Below are 18,181 nucleotides of genomic sequence, written 5' to 3' on the forward strand. Positions count from 1 at the left end.
GAAATTTTATTTCTTGGCAATTATGATTGAGCCTGCATTGCCTCCTTCCCCAATTTCCTTGATTATTTATTTATTTATTTATTTTTAAAGACGATGTTGGGGGTAGCAGTTTATTAAGTGTTGTGTTGGGTCTTCGTTTCTGTGTGAGGGCTTTCTCTAGTTGTGGCAAGTGGGGGCCACTCTTCATTGCGGTGTGTGGACCTCTCACTATTGCAGCCTCTCTTTGTGGAGCACAAGATCCAGACGTGCAAGCTTAGTAGTTGTGGCTCACGGGCCTAATTGCTCCGTGGCATGTGAGATCCTCCCAGACCAGGGCTCGAACCCGTGTTTCCTGCATTAGCAAGCAGCTTCTCAACCACTGCACACCAGAGAATCCCCAATTTCCTTGATTTTATAAAACAAAATCAAAACAGAAAATTAAAACAAAACAAAACAACAACAAAACAATGGTTCTCAGAGAGAGCCTAGCAGCGGAGGGGGTGGAAAATAGGGTGATTTATGAGGGATCCTAAATTCCAGGCACCTGCATTTGAATTCAGTCACTGATCATCAAAGGAGGGAGTCACTGTTGGGATTGCTCTTTCCATAAAGCAGATGAGACAAAGAAGCCAGCTGCTCCATTCACACTCATACTGAGTAGCTGTTACATCAATATCAAATGTTTGCAAGTAAAATTTGGAGTAAGGGGAAGACCAGACTCTTAGACTGAAGGTGACTTATAAAAAGGCATGAAATTTAGAAAGAAAATGGCTAAGAAATTGCAGGTTATAGGAGGAAAATCTAGAAATTAGTTAATTACATTGTTTGTAATGAATGGGTTGGGTGCTTAAAGATCAATATTACAGTTACTATAAATATAATCATCTGGTTTTATGAAGATAAAATTAATAGATTTCAAATTAGTTAGTTCATGTAGCATACATATTTTTTCCTTACTTATTGACACACCACCTAAAATCTCCTATTAGAAAAAAATCTGAGATTCATTGTTAATGTAGAAATAAAATATCATTTTGTTTTCAAGCATAAGATATATCCCTTTTAATTTCCTATGTCATCTGTGTATATGTTCATCTTAAATTATTTTAATTATTTTTACTTCTTAATATAAATTGAACTGCCAATAAGCATTTACTGTAAAATGGAATCTATGCTGCCCTCCTTACTTTTGTTTTACTCTTTTAATTCCCTAACTGTTGATTTGAAACTTTACTTCATTTCTAATATAAGCAATATTATAAATTTCCCTTGAGCTGTGTCCCATAAATTTTGACATGTTGTTATGTTTACTTAACTTAGTTAAATATATTTTTTAATATTTATTTTATTTTATCCATTGACTCAGTGCTTATTTATTTTCAAATATTTGGGGATTTTTCAAATATCTTTCAGTTATTGATTTATAATTTAATTTTATATTTGGTAAGAAACTATATAATTCCAATTCCCTTAAATATATTTAGACTTGTTCCAAAATATCATCTAGCATAACAAATGTTTTATGTGTGTTAAAAAATATATAGATTCTGCATTTTGAGGGGAGGAGTGTTCCATAAATATCAATTAGGTCAAGTTGTTGTATAGTGTTATTCATGTCTTTTTTATCCTTACTGATTTTCTGTCTACATGTTCTAATATGTACTAAAGGAGGAATATTAAAATCTCCAATAATAATCGTAATCTTATCAACTTTCCTTTTATTTAAATCATCTTTTTCTTCATACATTTTTTTTAAAACAAAATGTATGGAGGCTTATTTGTTTTAAAATGTATCCACATTTAGTGTTGTCATGTCTTCTTAATACCCTTTTAATATTTTTTCATTATAAAACATATTTCTCCATCTCCAGTAATGTCTCTCTCCCTAAAAGTATAATGTGTTTATTATCAATATGGCTTCCCAAGCATCCTTTTAATTAGTGTTTGCCTGGTATATCTCTTCATCCTCTTCACTTTTAAGCTCTCTGTCATTATATATTTAAAGAATTGTTTTCATAAAGTTTGGTCTTATATTTTCATGTACTCTGACAATTACACATACATAATAATATGTAACATAGATATTATATATATTTAATTGATATATTTAAACCATTTATGCCAAATTTTTTTTTTCCTAAAATTTAAAACCTTCTGGGTTTCTTTCTGGTTTTGTTTTATCTGCTTATTTTGTCATGCTATTTTACTTCCTTGTGTACATAGTTATCTTAGATACTTTGCCAGGCATTATGCTTGAACAATTCCTGGTAGAAATCATTTGAGGCTTATTATGCTATCATACATCTCCAAGAAGGATTTTTATTTGATTCAGCCAGGTGCTTAGAGGGAACTACTAATTGGATAATCTTAACTTATATTTAGAGCCTTGAAACTTCTCTTTCTACTTTCTCTGATTTGGACAAGAATGCTCAGTGCTTTTGCAATCAAGGAAAGAAGACTCCATGTGAAATCCAAAGAGGGGAAAATGGTTAAGTGAATAAACGTCCAGGCATAAGATAAATAAGTACTAGGGATGTAATGTACCACATGATGACTATGGTTAACACTGCTGTATGGTATATAGGAAAGATGTAAAGAGAGTAGGTCACAAGGAGAAATTCTTTTTTTTTCTTTTCTTTTTATTACATCTATGTGAGATGATTGATGTTGATTAAACCTCCTGTGGTAATCAAAATGTATGTAAATCAAACCATCATGCTGTACAGCTTAAACTTATACAGTGATGTATGTCAATTTATTTCTCAGTGAAACTGGAAAAAATATCCAAGAGGAGAGAGAATTTTATTCTGATAGTCCACCACAGTCATTGCTGTCTCTGCAACATATGAGCATTGCTATACAACACAGACTGTTCCTGGGCAGTTTAATAGATGAAATTTGTCTTGAGATTCTCTTGCAAGTTTAAGTTGTTGTCCCAGAGACAACAGTGCTCCTTACTGGGAGTAAGTTATAGCTTGTTTAGTTCATACTCTGACACTTAATACTCTGACACTTAATCATTGTTCCTCAAAGCATAATTACTATATCAGTGTGGCAGGGTCCAAAGCCAACATTTGGCATCAGCTATAACAGTTAAGGACAATAAGATGTACCCTATGTGTTGAAGATGACCACCAGCACAAAATATCCTTTATTCAAAATATCTATTTCTGATTTTTTTTTTCTCTTTCTTGTTGTAATGTCATGGTTTAGTCAAATTAACTAGTCCCTGAGATATATTTTTAAGTTAAGATTTGATGAAATTTTACTACTGTTGACATAATTTTGTGCCTCCACTTAATGAAAAATTTGAAGACCTAATATTAGATGCTTAATTATCAACCTCAATTTATATAAACATATTATAATTTTTAACATCATTTTCATTTGCATTCTGCAAAAATAAAATACTCATGATAATGTTTTTACTGAAGTGTAAAATCTAGGTTTTTACTGAATACTTTGAATTTTATATGAATTCAATATTAACTGCAACTTCAGTTGTCTGAAAATTAACTTATTCTATAACTATTTGGTATAAATATTGGCAGCATTTTAAAATAATAAATAGTTATTTACTTTTTAATGAGTCTTTACTCAATATGGAATGATAAAGATGTAGAAAATAATTAATACAAAAAAATCAAACCACAATGTACAAATTGTAACTTACAACAATAAAATAGTGTTATGAATAGTAAACAGGATATTATGTCAATAATAACACTTGTTTTACATTATTGGTAAGGTAATTAAAAAGGCTATGTAAAAGCATAAAATAGTAGTTACCATAATAGATAGTGACACATCTACTTTTCTGGTTTTTGTTTTGGCTTAACCCTGGCTGGAATATATATACATATGTGTGTGTGTGTGTATATATATATATATATATATATATATATATATATATATATATATCCATATACAGATTATATATATATATAATTACTATGATAATATAATAGCCTTCTACCCACCTAAAGTAAACATAGATTAAAATTTATGCATTTCAACTTACTTCTTAAATTACAATGTTAATGTTCCTTATTATATTTGTTTTGATTTTTTTTCAGAAAACTCAGAGTTATTTTTCTAATAGAACACATTTCACAGATATTTATTTGCAAAGAGTAGATGCAGGAATTCTTTTCAATAGCTTAAAAAATGATGATGTTCTTAGTTTTTCTATTTACTGTGTAATTTTATGTCACTTTTCTCTTACTAGGTAAAGCCCTGCAGTACCTCATTTCATTAAAAGACAATGTTTATGTGTGAGGGCTTAAAATAACAATAAAGTACCATTTTTTAATCTCTTATTTTAACACTTTATACTAGATAAACTTCCCACATGTCTTTTTAGTGCCCTTTCTGTGATGCAAATACTAGGTATTCACTTTTCATGAAAGGCTTGAAATAGTTCAGTAAAGTAGACTTTAAAGTAACATAATAAATTAGTGCTAATTTGGAAATTATTCTAAAAAATTAACTTTAAAAGTCTATTGATGATATAACTTTAGTCTGTCATAACTTAAACTGATGGTGGTAGATAGTAGAGATTTTAAGGAAAATCTTGTAATTGAAATATTTTCCAATAAGTTTATTTATAGTGCTTTCATAAATGTTTAAACTTAGAATTTGGTCCAGAGATTAAAAATGAACAAAATAATGAATATTTTAAATGGGGGTATATGATATAACTTGAATTTGCATAAATATCTAATATATAATTTATTATAGTTTTACACAGAATTTAATATACAGCAACTTGAATATTTTCATGTATAAGTTATATTTTTGAATGAAAAATTTTATTGGGGTTAGATCACCATAATTTGGACTGGAAAATATATGCTGAACATTTTATTCAATATTATTTCTTAATAAATTATAAAAAACTAGTTACTAAATAAGACAATTTTGAAAGCTCTTCTGTAATTTTGCAAAAAATATTGAATTTCAGTTAAAACTAATAATTTACTTCTGTTTGGTAGTATTTAAAAATATATTTTACAAGACACTTTTTCATTTTTATTATACATTATGTTCTTAAATAATAAAAATGAACATATAAAATATATCTGTATATATATATTTATATCCAATCGCTATATCCATATTTATATGTATCTATCAATCTATTAGTCTATCATATATATATCTCTATATCTATATAAATGATGTTGTTACTGAAGACTATTTTATTGATCTTTATTCTTGATATTAGAAAAAAATGGTTCCTGATAATATACAAAGTACATCACAAGATGATTAAGTGATGTAAGGTCTATTGCTTATTTGTTACTATTTTAATTAAACATTTTACTCTAGTCCCAAACTCCTAATTTATCCCCCATCTTTCCCCTTTGGTAACCATGTTTGTTTTCTATGTCTATGGTTCTAGTTCTGTTTTACATATAAGTTCATTTGTATCATTTTTTTTTTTTAGATTCTACATAAAAGCATTAACATATACACACTACTGTATAACCAACAAGGACCTACTGTATAGCACAGGGAACTATAATCAATATTATGTAATAACCTACAAGGGAAAATAATCTGAAAATAAAAGATATATTTGTATGTATAACTCAATCACTTTGCTATACACCTGAAACTAACACAACATTGTAAATCAACTATACTTCAGATAACAGAAAACATTCTATCTAGTTTAAGTGGGACAAAATGTAGTAAGTATGTTTTCACTTCCAAATATTGAGGGTTCTCCATAAGCAGGTGTTGGAGTGTAAATATCTGGGAATCATTGTGACCAATAATGAAAGGAATCTGCCACTTCTTCCACATTTTCTCACTCCAGAATGAAATGCCCATAACTACAATGTAGAGAACAAGTAACCACCACTATGATTTTGACTCCAAGTGATATTTTACCTGATACAATCTAAAATATTAAAATAGGTGGCTTGTGTAAAACCTCCCCCTGTCCTTACCCAGGTCCAAATTTAAGTCTCATCTCATTGAATCTGAGCATTTTGTAAGTGAAGGAGAATCATTTTTAGCTTTCTAACCTCTGCACTTCATAAAGTCATACTAGAAAGAGATTGGAATATATGATGAGTGAGTCTATTGTATCTGATACAGTGACTTTTCAAAATTCGAATTATCTACTCCTGATCCTAAGCTTTCTCAAGTATAAAATTAGGTGGCTGGGCTAGAAAACACCAAATATTAATTTCAGTTGAAGCATTCTATGCATATAAGTGGTATGAAAAATCATGGTAAGACATGGTCATAGGTAGGCACGGGATGAGTCAAGCACAGCAAGTATCAAGAAAAATATTAAAATGTATGCAATTATTGACTACAATTTTTACCTAGAATCTTTAAAACATGAGTATGTTTAAAAAGAAAACATGATTTTTTTAAAACGAAGCCAGTAAGACTTTTGATAGAAAATGTGAAAATTATGTTTATTCTAGTGTTATAATTGCTAATCTAAACAAGTTCTGCCAAGAATCTCTTGAGACTAATCACTTTAAATAGACAGACACATACAAGATATACACACACTCTTTTATCTAAAAAACAAGATGCAAGCAGAGATAAAAATGAGGTGGTGCTGTCCAAAACTAAATGATTCTAATATCTGCTGTGTAACTTATAAACAGCTTAATCCAACACTCATAAACAGTTTATGCCTTCTGGCTCTAAATCTAAGTAACAACAAAAATATAAGGAAAATTTGTGTTGTCTTATCTAAAATAAATGGTCATGACTGCAATAAGGAAATTCTACTTCCCTGCCCTGCAATTAGTAGACTAACACAGATAGCATTTGAGAAGTATTGCTAATTAATTGTTAATAATCAGCTGGGAACATAACCAAGAGAGACACTAAATTGCAAAACTAGTTATCAAGTGTGTTGGAGCAGAAAAGATTTAGGGATATTAATCAGAATCCTTTGCAAAAAGTATTTATTTAGCTTGGCTACCTAAATAAATGTGTCATTAAGTAATGAAAATAATCTGAAAATGAACATGGCCAAGCTTAATTTACTAGATAAAAAGTTCTTTATATTTTCCTGGTTATTTTAAATAATTTTTCATGATTTCTTCATGATATAATCTGGCATTTTCTTAAGTTATAACTGTAAAATTATTTGCTATTTCACTTTTTACTTCAGCTTTACAAACATGTCCAATAACTAGTAATCACAGATTACTCCATATGATATTAATGAATATACATGGAATTTAAGAGTCAATAGAAATATAATGAATTCTGTGATGTCCATTCAAAATAGCTTTGATTAAAAAAAGTAAAGACATCCAAAAATGGGCAGAAGACCTAAATAGACATTTCCCCAAAGAAGACATACAGATGGTCAAGAAGCACATGAAAAGCTGCACAGCATCACTAATTATTAGAGAAATGCAAATCAAAACTACAATGAAGTATAACCTCACACCAGTTAGAATGGGCATCATCAGAAAATCTACAAACAACAAATGCTGGAGAGGGTGTGGAGAAAACGGAACCCTGTTGCACTGTTGGTGGGCATGTAAATTGATACCGCCACTATGGAGAACAGTATGGAGGTTCCTTAAAAAAACTAAAGATATAATTACCACATGATCCAGCAATCCCACTACTGGGCATATACCCAGAGAAAACCATAATTCAAAAAGACACATGCACCCCAATATTCATTGCATCACTATTTACATTAGCCAGGTCATGGAAGCAACCTAAATGCCCATCGACAGATGAATGGATAAAGAAGATGTGGCACATATATACAATGGAATATTACTCAGCCATAAAAATGAATGGAATTGGGCCATTTGTTGAGACATGGATGGATCTAGAGATTGTCATACAGAATGAAGTCAGAAAGAGAAAAACAAATATCGTATATTAACGCAAGTATGTGGAACTTAGAAAATGGTACAGATGAACCGGTTTGCAGGGCAGAAGTTGAGACTTAGATGTAGAGAACAAACATATGGACACCAAGGGGGGAAAGCTGCGGGAGGGGGAGTGGGGATGGTGGTGTGATGAATTGGGCAACTGGGCTTGACACGTATACACTGATGTGTGTAAAATTAATGACTAATAAGAACCTGTTGTATAAAAAAATATATAATGAAATTCAAAAATAAAAAAAAAGTAAAGACAAAATTAAGACAGCAATGAAAACCCCAACGTTTTTCCTATGAAGTCCTTATATCTTCTCCTTAGATCTTTAAATTACTATGAATTACAATTAATCAAAGGTTATACTTATTTTTCTCCTCTTCCCATTTTCTCCACCTATCCCTGAATCATTCATAATTCATTCTCGATTTTCACTTTCACATTAGAATCTCACTCCTTAATATTTACCACAGTGATTAGCTTTATCAAGTTAAAATTTCAGAGAGAATCTAACAAGTTCATACTATGTTTTGCTATTGAGACAAGCTGTGACAGTTTATCCATTCATTCAACCCATAATTATTGACATCTTTATATTGTAGGTACTGATCCAAAAGTGGGATTAGAGCATTGATTCTACAGATTGAGTCAAGTCCTTCTGAAGCTTTTAATTTAGTGAAAAAATATAATTGATGTAATGGCAGGCAAAGATGAGCGTTTTTAAGAAAAAGTAAAATACATTAATGATATAGAGGATGAGGGGAGTTGCTTTTATAAATAGAATAAACAGGAAAACATAGAGTAGAGTAATAGAAAAAAGAAATTGGAAAATTTTTCAAGAGACAACATACAAAGTCCTACAAGCAATTATAAGTACCTGATATATTAACTATTATGGGTAGCTACTGGTGGGCTTTAAGCAGGGGACTAGATAATTTGATTTTCTTTTTAAAAGGATAACGTTGGTTGATGTTTAGATAATTGACTCTAGAGGCAAAAGGGTAAGTGGAGAATCCTCTTAGGAGGGTGTTTCAGAAGTCCAGGTGAGAAACTTGAATGGTAGAAGTTGGTATATTAAGAAGTGATAAGTTAAAAATAATTTGCAATGAGCTTGAGGATAAACTTTTGAGCAGAAGGAAAATAAAGGGAGTATAAAGGTAACCTTTTAGCTTCTCAGCACAAAAGCATTGTTAAAGCAAGGTGTTATTAATCAGAATAGCTAGACTCATCATACCTCTTATGAACATCTAAATAGGTGATTGCAGCTAGTTGCTTCTAGATTATTTTTTCTAATTTTCCTGATATTTATAAACCCAGTGTTATATTTTACAAACTTTTCTCTTGCTTTTATTTATTATACTTACTTTTCAATTTCCATGTTTGTAAATTATTTTTTTCACATTTAAATTGCTTTTAAACCATTTTTTTTTCAGAACTAAGACTTATCCAATTTTTTAGAAATAAAGATGTATTCCAGTTTCTGACTATTAGGGCTAAACTATTGGGACTAAGCAGTTTTATATTATTTATTTAGAGTATAAAAACATAGCATTATTCTATAATGTTATGCACTCAAGTAATATAAGGAGAAAAACTGTATAAGAAAAAGATATCTATCAAATATCAGAATAATCATTACTTCTGAGAATCAACTTTATCTATGCCTAAGGGTACCAATATTTAAATTACATATTAAAAATAATATGACAAACAAATCTGAGATATCCAAAATTATAGTAGCAGTTTAAATTAATATAGGAAAATATTTCCATGACTAGTATAAGTTTAGTGCTAGTAACAAATTTGAAATAAATTATAAAGTAAGATAAATGAAATTTATGTTCCATATGTAGGCTCTGTGTATAAAATGATGAAGCAACCAACTTACCATTCTAAACCTCATGGTCTCATGTAGGGAGAGAGTCATCTGTGAGATAAACACAATCACAAATATTAATGTTGATCACAAACTGGCAAAACTATATATAAGGGAAACTAATAAAGAAACCCTAATTTAGATTAGGAAATATTCAAGTAAGAAGAAACTCATTTAAGAATTGGAGAATGAGTTCAGGGAAAATGTGGGAATTTGTCAGGGACTAGCTGCATTCCAGCAAAACAGGGAGGTGAATATAAGTTCTAAAAATAAGGTAAGGAAGTAGGAACGTTTGATGATCATGGAGCAGATGACTAAGAACAAGCCTAATGCAAATGTTTAGTTGAGCAGGAGTCCTGGGAGATGAGATGCACAGGAACATAGTATCTTGGTGCAAATTGGTAAGCAGAAGGGATTTAAAATATGATGATTGAAACGATGGGCCAACATCATCATGGAAATGAGGCAGGAAGGATTAAATACCTGTGAATTAAGAATGGGTGGTCAATTGTTCCTACTGCTTTGTCCCTCAGACTTCAAATGAATGTGCATCAGAGTACAAGGAAGTTACCTTTGGCAAAGCAGTTACTGGAGGGTAGCTACCTGCTTCCTCGGTGGTTGAATCCACAGATTTCAAAGAAGTATTTGTGTGTGGGTAAGCAGGGACATTTCATTATTTGCAGAGGTTTGGATTTTCTAACCTGAGGATCCAAGACAATCAACTGGAAAGCATTTAGTTGTAATATGAGAGTTCCACGAGGGAACCAGATATAATATCAACAAACAAAAATCAATACATGTTTTTTTCCCTGCACACCAGCAATAAGCTGTTAAATGTAATGAAAAGGTTTTATTCACAATAACAAAAATTTTTTGAAAATGCTTCTAATAATACACTTTAACACAAAGAAGAAGGCAACTTAATTAAAAGAACATATAATAATTACTAAAGAATTAAGAGACTATAAATACATAAAATACACATATACATATAAATATACATATATAGGGTATTACTGAATGGGGGTTCTTAGTATATTTTTAAATATTGTAATGTAATCTATAAATTTAATGCAATTTTAGTTTACATCCCAATGTAAGTTTTTATGGAATTTAAGAGAAAATATACTAAAATAACTAGTTAAGTTTTTGAAACAGAAAAATAAATAGAAGGGAATTTTCTTGTGTTTGTGTAAAATTCATCACATAGTTACAGTTAATAAAACAGTTTTTTATTGGTACTGAAAGAGAAACATAGGGAAAACAAAAGCAGAAGAGGTAATCCAAAATGAGACAGATGTTTAGATTGTTGGAAGGACTGCCTTTGTCTACAACAGAAGCCCAGGGAGGGAAGGTCACCTGCTAGTGTCAGTCCTGGTGGGAACTGAAGATATAATTGACAAACTTGGAGGCCTCAGTGTGGACTAGTTTGAGAGATTTAACACACTGAGAGACCAGTATTGAGAGGGTTCCCACACTGCATTAATTTTACCACCAGGAGTCCCATCAAGGTCTCAGGGTGAAGATCAGAAAAAAATCCCCCTGTACTTCCAGTAAGGGGAGGGAAAAAAGTAACCATTTTGAAATATGCCCAGGGGATTATGCTCTTCTTAACCATGCACTGCTCTTGAAAGAAGCTATCTTATTGTAATTTAACAAACTAAGAATTTTCTAAAAACTAACTGATCTGAGGGAAGGGAGATACCAAACTGCAACCCCACCAGCCTTCCTGTCTCCCCTAATGTAGGGGAAAAACTGAGAAGCACTTGTGAAAGGTCACAGCTCAGAAGCTAAGGCTCACTAAAGTATCTTTATGTAACTATACAAGTTTAGAACAGTTGCACTCTCCCACACCTTACCACCACAACAAGCAGGCTCCTGTGTAAATGTAGATTACAGATAAAAGAACAGTAAGACTATTTATTCTACTTAAGAAGTCTCTAGATCTGTGAAAAATACCAGTGGTAGTTTGATCGGGATTGCATTGAATTGGTAGATTGCTTTGGGTAGTAGAGTCATTTTTACAAAGTTGATTCTTCCGATCCAAGAACATGGTATATCTTTCCATCTATTTGTATCATCTTTAATTTCTCTCATCAGTGTCTTATAATTTTCTGCATACAGGTCTTTTTTCTCCTTAGGTAGGTTTATTCCTAGATATTTTATTCTTTTCGTTGCAATGGTAAATGGGAGTGTTTTTCTTGATTTCACTTTCAGAATTTTCATCATTAGTGTACATATAAAAGTATGAGATTAGATCACTCCCTAACACCATACATAAAAATAAGCTCAAAATGGGTTAAAGACCTAAATGTAAGGCCAGAAACTATCAAACTCTTAGAGGAAAACAGGCAGGACACTCTATGACATAAATCACAGCAAGATCCTTTCTGACCCACCTCCTAGAGAAATGGAAATAAAAACAAAAATAAACAAATGAGACCTAATGAAACTTCAGAGCTTTCGCACAGCAAAGGAAACCATAAACAAGACCAAAAGACAACCCTCAGAATGGGAGAAAATATTTACTAATGAAGCAACTGACAAAGGATTAATCTCAAAAATTTATAAGCAGCTCATGCAGCTCAATAACAAAAAAAAGCCAGCCCAATCCAAAAATGGGCAGAAGACCTAAATAGACATTTCTCCAAAGAAGATATACAGATTGCCAACAAACACATGAAAGAATGCTCAAAGTCACTAATCATTAGAGAAATGCAAATCAAAACTACAATGAGGTATCATCTCACACCAGTCAGAATGGCCATCATCAAAAAATCTAGAAACAATAAATGCTGGAGAGGGTGTGGAGAAAAGGGAACACTCTTGCACTGCTGGTGGGAATGTGAATTGGTACAGCCACTATGGGGAACAGTATGGAGGTTCCTTAAAAACTAAATATAGAACTACTATATGACCCAACAATCCCACTACTGGGCATATACCCTGAGTAAACCATAATTCAAAAAGATTCATGTACCAAAATATTCATTGCTGCTCTATTTACATTAGCCAGGGGATGGAAACAACCTAAGTGTCCATCATCAGATGAATGGATAAAGAAGATGTGGCACATATATACAATGGATATTACTCAGCCATAAAAAGAAACGAAGTTGAGCTATTTCTAATGAGGTGGACAGAACTAGAGTCTGCCATACAGAGTGAAGTAAGTCAGAAAGAGAAAGACAAATACTGTATGCTAACACATATATATGGAATCTAAGAAAAAAGAATGTCATGAAGAACCTACGGGTAAGACAGGAATAAAGACACAGACCTACTAGAGAATGGACTTGAGGATATGGGGAGGGGGAAGGGTAAGCTGTGATAAAGTGAGAGTGGCATGGACATATATACACTACCAAACGTAAAATAGATAGCTAGTGGGAAGCAGCTGTGTAGCACAGGGAGATCAGCTCAGTGCTTTGTGACCATCTGGATGGGTGGGATAGGGAGGGTGGGAGGAAGGAAGACGCAAGAGGGAGGAGATATGGGAACATATGTATAACTGATTCACTTTGTTATAAAGCAGAAATTAACACACCATTTTAAAGCAATTATACTCCCATAAAGATGTAAAAAAAAAAAAAAAGTCTCTAGAAAACCCAAAGACAACATGGAGACAAAAACAAGGACACTAAAGGAATTTCAGTCATTAACACATACACCTACAGCGCACAGTAAACATAACCTAACTCCTAGCCAACCTCACACAAAGGGCTTGTTTACCTCAGTTCTTTTTACTTGTTACATCATACCTGGCTTTCAACCAAAAAATTTAAAGATATGTTAGAAGCTACCTAAGTCTATTTTTAATAGAAAAATAGGGGATAGAAACCAGTTATTAGCAGTTTTCTCCATTGTAATTTGTGTATGAATTTTTAAAATATAGATGCGGGGATGTAAAACATGAAATCTAATCAAAATCTGCTATATGTTTCATTTTTTTCTAAGTCTGTCTTTTACTTAGTAGGAGCATGGGGAGAGATTAGAAACAGAAAAAGTATGCTGTTTGGGGCCAGGGACTCATCATTTCAGACCCACAAAGGTATTGTCTACAGAACTGCCTTTGAAGAAATAGATGGTGATAATGGCAGTCTCTACATCTTGGCAACTTGATGTATTTGTTCATGCTAATGGCAATTTTGGACTCTAAAATTCTAGAAAATAGAAGTCACATCTCTAATGTGCTCTAGTCCATGCATTGCACAGATGGGTATTTCCTTTCTGATTGAGAGATGAATATGGAAATTGTCATCTTGAAAAGCTTGTAAATAGGAAAGGGTACTTTTTTACACTTTAATATCTCAAGAACAGCTGGAAAATGTTTTTTAACTGTGAAAAAAGTTAACCTGCATGCTAAGTCTAAAAATTTCATTCTAAAAGATATATATTTAAAAAATGTGATTGACTAGAAACAGTGGCCTATAATGAAACATGTCTCACAAATATCATTTATGTTTTCTACCACAAAGAATGAAATACACACCACATGCTTAGGTCACATTTCTAAGTAATATGATAGAGTTTGCAATATAATATTATTGACATTGATTTATTAATATTGATTTCTAAGTTGAACAATATAACTGAAGCTATTTTCTTTTGCTTTCTTTCCTAAGCAGATCAAAGTAAAAATAGTGAAGTATGGATTGTGAACTGTCTTGATTTTTGATAAAATATCAACAGAGTAACTTTTCAATGTCATATTTTAAAAGCAGTAATTAATTGTTTTAAAAGCATACACTCCAATAGTTATTAATTCATTTTACATTTAAACATGGTTATATTTAGAAAAAAATAAAGGTTGAAATTTAAAATTGCATGATTTAAATTGCATAAAATAATTTTATTTGTTACTTTTAACACAGGAAATTTAGATGTAACACAATTACAATGATATAATTACATCAACATGGTATCTCTAATATTAAGTCAAATTAATACTGGCTCTTTTTTCCAATGGATTTTTATAGTTTTAGGGAAAAGCAGATTTTTATTTAGTTTTTATCTGTTGTTTCATAACATATCAAAGAGAAATATAATATGAATATTTTTGAGTCTAAAAATTCTTCAAAGGAATATTACACCTATATATTAATATGTAAATAAATTTGTCACTATGTTAGATAAGATTAAATACTCTTAAACTTACTGGTAAAAAGAAAAACATAAATTTTGTGAATTTTTCAGAATCTCATAGTAACATAATATGTGTAATTAAGGAAAATTATAAAATATTACATCGCTCTAATAATTTAATAACTAAGATTGTAGTTTCAGAAGAACAGGATCCATCCTAGGTGAAAGCATGTTGCTTTTAGTGTCCATTGTACCCTTAATTTATTTTGATAACTCCCCCCATTATAACAATATACTTCATCCAAGTTTTCATTCATTTTTCTCCATCAATATCTATTACCTGTATTAACTTGCTGTGTCCCGGTTACCTAGTAACTTCCCCTACCCAGTCTGCCTTTATGGTTTGGACTTAAGTTTATCAACCTCTAATTTCTCTTCCTTAAATTAAAAATGTATTTTGTTTCATGTCCCATTTTGTTAAGGTTTTGTAATTCTATTGGTGAGAAATCATTAACTTTGTTACCATATTAATGCAGGTCAGTGCTGCAGTCCATAGTTTGTAAACTACTTAACATTTATATTTTTCTGTCTCTAGTGCCTAGTGTAGTGAATCCTTCATAGGCATATTTGTCTAAATATGTAATGTTAATAAGTAATATTTGATATCTTTCTAAATATTGTGTCTAAAGTTTGAAAGGATTTGTCTTTAGCCAAATACTTCACTCCCTGTTAAACAATAACAATAAGAATGTCAGCTTACTCAGATTTGTTCCACAGAGTTTGAAGTCTTGTTCTATCCATGCTTTATTTTGCATGCAGTTTTTGTATCATTGTTATTTTCAACAGAAAATATGAATATGGATTGAGCTCCCTAAATAAACATAATTAATGTCACTATGTAAATGAAATTACTTAGTTTTATATAGAGGTGATTTCAAGGAGCTCATATATAAATATGTCTTCAAACAAGACAAGATATCTGCTGTAAATGATCCTTTCAATAAATTTCTCTAGATTATGTGAGATAATTTGAAAGTATCTAATGCTCTGCAGTTGACTGGATTGACTCTGAAAATCTATCACCAAGAAATTAGTTGGATGCTGCATAGTTACTCACAGTTGTTCTACTTATGTCATTAAGTCAACCAAGATTACTGGACCACAAAATGAACATTCCAGTTATTTGGGCAGAGTCATCTGAATGAAAGTGATTATGCACTGATCAAATCAGATTCTCTAGAGCTTGGTCGTTATGAGAACTGAAATACTTGAACTCCACATTTTTTGTTGATTCATTAATTCTTTATCTAGCTGCTGCCTAATAGAGAATTCACTGACTGAAAATTACTTTAAGGAGCAATATTTGACCCTTTTTGTCTGTTTCATTAGACTTTACTCTGAAAATTTGAAGAGCTGCATATAGCATTGTTAAAATTTTCAGGTTGAAGAGCCTGCAAAAATGATAGCATTATATGTAACAATATTTTTTAAATATTGAAACAAAAACAGATTGATAATGTAACTACTTTCAATATGGATCAACATTATAAAAATCTTCTTTGCGGCACATTTCAATAAATAACAAAAAATCACATTGAATGTGTGTGTATGTTTCCATTTGCAATGTCTTTCTTTTCTCTTTATTGTTAGCAGTTATAAATTAGATGTGTTTAGGAGAACTGAATGTATCAGACATTATTTAAACAACATGGAACTGGATATTTTTCCAGGTAGCACTTTTGGAAAAATAAAAGATGGATATTAAATACATTTAAAATAACAGTAATTTTTGTCTTTCCATATGTAGTATGTCAACTTTATAAGGACAATTTCCCTCACTCTCACTCTCACTTTTTGTCTCTCTTGTTCTCTGGAGCCTAGAATATAGTGTCAGTAAATAGTTGCTCAATAAATGATGAGAAGGAAAATGTTATAGCAGACACTTCATACCATTAAAAGGAACAATTAAGTGGACACATTTTAGATAAGTTATAGGTTTCTTTTTTTTACACCTTTATTGGAGTATAATTGCTTTACAATGGTGTGTTAGTTTCTGCTTTATAACAAAGTGAATCAGTTATACATATACATATGTTCCCATATCTCCTCCCTCTTGCGTATCCCTTCCTCCCACGCTACCTATCCCACCCATCCAGATGGTCACAAAGCACCAAGCTGATCTCCCTGTGCTATGAGGCTGCTACCCACTAGCTAACTATTTTATATGTTTTGTAGTGTATATATGTCCATGGCAGTCTCTCAATTTGTCACAGCTTACCCATCCCCCTCCACATATCTTCAAGTCAATTCTCTACTAAGTCTGTGTCTTTATTCCCGTCTTACCCCTAGGTTCTTCATGACATTTTTTTTTCTTAGATTCCATATATATGTGTTAGCATACGGTATTTGTCTTTCTCTTTCTGACTTACTTCACTCTCTGTGACAGACTCTGGGTCCATCCAACTCACTACAAATAACTCATTTCCTTTCTCTTTATGGCTAAGTAATATTCCATTGAATGTATGTGCCACATCTTCTTTATCCATTAATTCGATGGTGGACACTTAGGTCGTTTCCGTCCCCTGGCTAATGTAAATACAGCTGCAATGAACATGTTGGTACATGAATCTTTTTGAATTATGGTTTTATCAGGGTATATGCCCAGTAGTGGGATTGCTGGGCCATATGGCAGTTCTACTTTTAGTTTTTTAAGGAACCTACCTACTGTTCTCCATAGCAGCTGTTCCAATTCACATTCCCACCAGCAGTGCAACGGTGTTTCCTTTTCTCCACACCCTCTCCAGCATTTATTGTTTCTAGATTTTTTGATGATGGCCATTCTGACCGGTGTGAGACGATATCTCATTGTAGTTTTGATTTGCATTTCCCTAATGATTAATGATGTTGAGCATTCTTTCATGTGTTTGTTGGCAATCTGTATATCTTCTTTGGAGAAATGTCTATTTAGATCTTCTGCCCATTTTTGGACTAGGTTGTTTTTTTTTTATTATTGAGCTGCATGAGCTGCTTCTAAATTTTGGAGATTAATCTTTTGTCAGTTGCTTCATTAGCAAATATTTTCTCCCATTCTGAAGGTTGTCTTTTGGTTTTGTTTATGGTTTCCTTTACTGTGCAAAAGACTTGAAGTTTCATTAGGTCCCATTTGTTTATTTTTGTTTTTATTTCGGTTTGTCTAGGAGGTGGGTCAAACAGGACCTTGCTGTGGTTTATGTCATAGAGTGTTCTGCCTATGTTTTCCCCTAAGAGTTTGATAGTTTCTGGCCTTACATTTAGGTCTTTAACCCACTTTGAGCTTATTTTTTGTATAGTGTTAGGGAGTGTTCTAATCTCATACCT

Source organism: Phocoena phocoena, chromosome 18 (assembly GCF_963924675.1).
Source record: "Phocoena phocoena chromosome 18, mPhoPho1.1, whole genome shotgun sequence".
In the NCBI taxonomy this organism is placed as follows: Eukaryota; Metazoa; Chordata; class Mammalia; order Artiodactyla; family Phocoenidae; genus Phocoena; species Phocoena phocoena.